The sequence below is a fragment of the Branchiostoma floridae genome, chromosome 14, assembly GCF_000003815.2.
Source record: "Branchiostoma floridae strain S238N-H82 chromosome 14, Bfl_VNyyK, whole genome shotgun sequence".
Taxonomy (NCBI): domain Eukaryota; kingdom Metazoa; phylum Chordata; class Leptocardii; order Amphioxiformes; family Branchiostomatidae; genus Branchiostoma; species Branchiostoma floridae.
The window spans coordinates 13,401,205-13,407,204 of NC_049992.1; the positions used below are offsets into that span (position 1 = coordinate 13,401,205).

Sequence of the window (6,000 nt, forward strand, 5' to 3'; positions counted from 1 at the left end):
AGTTGTCAAAAAGCCATTTCCTATATAATTCTCCAAAGTTTGACAAACTTGAGAAGGGCACAATGCTTTCAAATTGTATAACCTTTTTAAAAGATATACCTACACTGTGTCCAAGAAAAGTCTATGACATACATATGGTATCATCAAGGTATACCAAAGTTCAGAGGCCAGCATAGATGGTGCTATACCTTATCCAAGAGTAGAATGTAACTGGAGCCCCCATAAACACACCTACTGGCAGTCAGGTATTTGCTTAACAGTTACCGTTTGGGCTTGTGCTCATTCACCTGGAAAGGTGCTTGTTTTTCTTGTCTCTTAAGACCCAGCTAATATTTAACACCTGTCGGAGAGTAAGCCTTGACCATGACTGCAGTTAAAAATTAAGTTTGCTTTAAAATTTTTGCATAATCAAAAATAAGTTTGATAACAAATAAAATAATTTTATTGCACAAAATGCGTATTTGCCCCTCAAGAAAAAAACACTATTTTGTTGCCTGGAAAGAATATATTGCAGTTGTTGAATAAAAAAATACTACAGTGCATGAACAATACATATTTTCCAAAATGGTTGTCATCACATGACAGATCAACAGTAATTTTAGGAGGGTCAATTTCCAGAAACTACTTTACTCTAATGATGAAATGATGTAATACTTTGCTGCCTAATGAGTCTGACTCATGTGTGCATGGGGCGGCAAATGGAAGAGTAATGTTGCCACAATGCTGTCTGGCTGTATCCTTATTAGGTTATCGTCTCCGTTATCAGACTAAGAATGACATTACAACCTAATCTAACTGTCAGTCTTTTGAATTTTAGACTTTCTAGTATGATTATCTTTTAGCATGTACTGCCTGAGTTTTTAAAATCCAAATGCACATATGGGAACTACCATTATCTTCAGCATAGAGGGTGATTTTTATCACCAAGGATATATTTGGGTTGCATTTGTTTGTGGGTTGCTTCAATGCTTGTTTGTATTGGGTTAGAATCATAACTTTCAAAGTTGCAGATGGATCATAATGATTATGTGTCAACAAGACAAGTTTCAATATGGGCTGCATAGCAGATGTCTTGCTATATGTTTCAATACAATGTCATTTGGGCAGCAATCAGATGTACATTATATCTACACAGCATGCATAACCATGGCCTTGTTCGTTATTGATATTCCTTGCCTTGCCCAAAGTACATGTATATTGACAGGAAACTGTCTGACCCTGCATGAGTCAGTAGTCATTTGTCCCAATTACACTTGCCTGGAAATTCAATTTGCCATCACATAATACTTCCCCATGTTGTAATGTGATTACAAACTAGCAGAAGGATACAGAAGGCAAGCTCATTACTGATAGCACTGTGAACAATTTGATTTTCAGGCTAAGGATCAAACTAGTAATACAGTATTAAACCCCCTTTCCACTAACATGGTTGCCACTGAAAGCAACCTTTGAGCAACCAAATATTTGTGACCAACTTTCATCGATCAAGAAAACATTTTCTAATGTATTTTGTATGTTTAATGTTTTTTGTTGTCTTTTAAATCATATGTTTGCATTATGCATAAATTTCCAATCATAAAAGCAAGGGTCACACAAATACAATTTTACTCAGCTGTCTGGAGGAAAGGAGACCAGAATGATTATAGAGAAGGCTCTTTCCTTGGAAGGACTCATATTTTCTTAGGTAAATATATATAATTACACTCTACAGTTACAACATGTTTTAAGCCTATGACCATGAGCATTGTACTTTTGTGCCTGGTGTAACTGATACAAAACAAAAATAACAGGATTTGCAGTGTAGAACAAAATACAAAGGGATCTTTGTTCCCCAGATACATGTAATACCTGGCTTATACAGGAGCAATTTTCTGTCGACAAATGACGTCAGAATCAGCCAATGAAATGGTGGACTGTAAGTTCTCTTTGAACCCTTTGCAAGCCCCGAAAAGCCAAAATGGTCTCCCTGTAACCAGTGTGAACAAGACATTTGTCAGCGTGTGGATAAGATGAAACGTGTAGAGACATTACTCTTATAGCTTAACAAAAACTTACAAGTGATATTGAAATAAAAAAACAAACAGCTTGTGATTTTTTTTGTATGGTGTCTTTCTCATGCACAATGTCTTCAATTTCCTTTTAGCTTCTTTGGTGAGACCATGAGAAAACTCTACAATCTAGTATCAAAGGGTTGACCAGCATTCTGTACAGCCTGACCTGAAATGGCTGAATTATGTTGTGTTGGCCTGGGGTATGTCCATCTGTTTGTACACTACTGTGGCTTTATATGGTGAGTGCCATCAATTCCTCTAGGAATTCAGAAACTCCTACCAGAATTCTCATCAAGGAATTATATTCCATATCATATTATGTTTATGATATTCATTCTTGCAATCTGCATAATGTCATAATTAAAAGAGAAATGGAAACACTGATAACCATAAAACAAAAAAATATGGATTTCTCATTTACCTTCATGAATATTTGCAATTTCTATTTACTTTTTTCTATTCAATTCAAATATGCCAAGTATAGACTTATATTTGACTTTCAAACTGTTGGCGAATTGACCCAAAACCTTACATTTCACATGAATTGAATATCCAAAAATGACAACATTTGATGATCATCAAAGAAAGAATTTCTAGAGACTAGCACATGGTTCTGATTTAGGTTAAACAGTAGCAAAATGGTAGCTGATATCCAAACACTCCCTACTTGTGGGACAAATCTATTGACTTTGTCACCTAGTTGCAAACAGTTAATAATGGTCAAGGGACAAATCAAACTGATTGGGCATGAAATTAAGCAATTTATCCAGATTAGCACTGTACAATTAGGTTAACCTAAAACAAACTATCTCTTTGTCAGGGCAAATAAATCACTCTGGACTAGACAGACTGATTTTTGGTGTGGGCCTACTGACCTGACAGTGGGGCCGGATATCTTAATTCTCCCTGACAGTTATAGACAATTAATGACAATTGTGGCCCAGGAAAAACATCAGCTGCATGTCCTGCTAGGAAGGAACTGGATATCCTGTGGGTCTTTTAAACTGTCAAGATGATGAAATACAGCAATTGCAGTTACTGTTACAACCTTGTTTCCAGACGCAAAAATAGATTTCAATAAAACTGGTGTAAAAAAACTTCCAGAATCCAGAGCTTATACTACAAAATCATTTTTCTGCCACTTTGGATTAATCAAAACAACAAGAAGTTTGTCTTCATTTTTATACCATTTTTCTCTCTTACTGAATTGATTTTATCTTTCCCTTCATACTAAACCTAGCCTGGGTACCATGCTCTGAAGTAACGTACTACCCACAGTCAGCAGTTACTACAGAGGGCTGTACCCAGACTAGCAAGCGAAAAGATTGGGCCATCGGTTACTACCGAGTATGGTACCCAGGCTACCTTAAACCAACAGTTGATGATTATAAAAAAAAAACAATGTAAGATATATTGAAAATGAGAGATGATACATAATACTCAAATATGCATATTCTTACCATTGCAATATCACTTTTGGCTTGGGGAGCCTGAGATCACCAAAGAGCAAGCACATATACATATGAGGTAGGATTAAATCTCTTGAATAGATTCCGTTACATATATTGACCTCATAGGCCAAGCTGTCACAGGCCGTTTCTAAGACATTTGAATACAGACTTTACCCACACAATAGTTCCCACTCAACAGACGTCTCCACAAAGGACACTTTAAATGGCAGAAGAGCCCGTATTGGACCACAACAATAGGACATCTGGACAGTCTATTGTTCTGGGTGAAGAGAAGAACAATTTAACAAAAAACATTAACTGATTAAGACCATAGACTGCCCCAGAAGCTGTGTTGCCACTGTAAAATCTATACAAAGTGGCGTCTATTGTGGTCTCAAGTACATGTAGATGTTACTACATGTATTGTTGGCATGTTTACAGCCTTACTATTTGCTTGAAATCAATGTTACTGAAAGATCACAAATTACTGTACATGCACATGGCTTATGATAAACAGCAATCCTACAGGCAATTCAGGCCCAGCAATCCAATAGATTTACAGTAAATTATACCAACCATCAAGCAATGCACTGACTTTCCATAGAAATATGATCATGAAAATAACAAAAACATTTCTGTATACAAAATGCCATTTCCTTGTTGAAAACAAACATTTTCCTTGACATTCCCCTGCAAGTGACCTTGCTATTGTCAGTTACATGTATTTAGTACTTTCCTTATTTAGCAGGGGCATCGCCTCACATAACCTTGCCCAAGATAAGGTCAGGCCATAACCTTTGTGTTGATTTTGTACAAAATTTATGACTATAGAATACAGACAACATGATATCCAAAAAAAGTATTCTAATTCATTGTAAGTTGTTACAATGCCAGTTGTTTTTTTTGTAGTTCTTTCAGTCAGGGCTAAATTAACAAAATGCAGAAGGAGACTTCAGTCAGGGCTAAATTAACAAAATGCAGAAGGAGACTTAATTATATTATAGGGGCACTTATCCATCTTAATCGGTACTGCTAGTAGTGCTGTTCTTGTAACAAATGAAGCTTTTCTTATGACAGTTGCAATGTTTACACAGAATAATTTTGACTTTGCTTGTTGTGTACGACGTTTCGAGCCAAGTTTGAGGGTAAACCTCCCTTCTCATCACATGATTGTCAAAGGGGGTCACATAATTCAAACTTCTCACATTCAACAACTGTGCTCTGTAAGCTGTTTGTATTTCACTGACCTTCGAGAACTTCAATATGACATAAAGCCTTGTGGTTCGGGATAATCAATTCTAACTGTCCAGGCTGTACTTAAACTAGTATTAAATGGTGTTGATTTGCTTTTGAATGACCTAACACAACAAACAAACTTTTGAGGTGATTGGAAAATGCCAATGGGGGAAAAACACTTTCATAAAAAAAAGAGGGAGGGGTTATTGGTGGTGACATGTGTCCCGAGACCCCAATGTGGTTTATTCTGGCTAGACACAGAAAATTGTATAATCCTAGCTGGTGTGTTATGCTTCAATTTGGTGGTTATACCAGCTACAGAAAATGAGATACAGCAAATGAGGAGGAATATATCTATTACACTGTAACAGTAGCAATTGATGGTTTGTTATGTTTACTACTGTGTAACACAAGTCCCCACCCAGTGACAGAATACCCTTTTATGTGGTGAGGGCGGAAGTAAGTGCCATACATGGCAGGGTCGGTCACTTATTTGGATTTGGAGGGACCGTTATATTGTTGTTCCCACAACCAGACAATCATTGACCTTGGTTAAACACTGACGTCATCCACATAATTCATGTCTGTAACGTCTGTAACGATTTATTACTTTGTATTCTCCCAAAGACGGTTCGGAAAACGCAGGTTTATGAGAAAACAGCTGTACGACAATAAGAAGGAAGTAAGAGAGTTACACTTCCACTAAAGACCAGCCGAACGATGTTTGAGGCCCCTCCCCAAATTTGGACAAAAATAAAGAGAGACAACTGTCGGGCTGGGTGAATAAACCAGACCTAGCCGGCTAACAGAGGCATCTGAGATATGCCAGGGTGTACAGTGGGGTAATTCTGGCCGCGACAGGGCCGGACGGAGCGGCGGCAGGGTGTGAGGACGGGAGAGTCGTCGGGGCCACACGCCTCACACTGCAAGCAAGGCCCAGGAATCTGAGACATGTTCTACCGTCGCGTCACGCCTAACCAATGTTTCAGCTCACATTCTAGCCCTCCGCAGCGCTACAACAGCACGGCTACCACGCAATTAGAGAGACACGTCCCGACACTTACCTCGACTCCACCAGATTTCGGAATATCCACTGCGCCGGTGATGATTTTAGGGATTTCTCTCGATTTTTGCTCAGAAACTGCCCCAGTTGTCCGCCATCTTGACAATACCACGTGATCACGTTTTCACCAATGACAGTAGCTTTGATATCCTCGACGTATGAAGAAGTCTTTGTAACGAGACCGCTCATTTGCTACTAA

The 6,000-nt window shown here is 38.2% G+C and overlaps 1 protein-coding gene across 1 annotated transcript in view; it reads right to left on the reverse strand.

Annotated features, from left to right (window-relative positions):
• The window catches only part of LOC118430668 (titin-like), a 28,137-nt gene extending 22,153 nt beyond the window's left edge, over positions 1–5,984 (reverse strand). The window contains exon 1 of the mRNA XM_035841654.1: positions 5,803–5,984. The gene's annotated coding sequence lies outside the window, so the exon portion shown is untranslated. The remainder of the gene's footprint in view (positions 1–5,802) is intronic.
• Between the last annotated feature and the right edge of the window lie 16 nt (positions 5,985–6,000).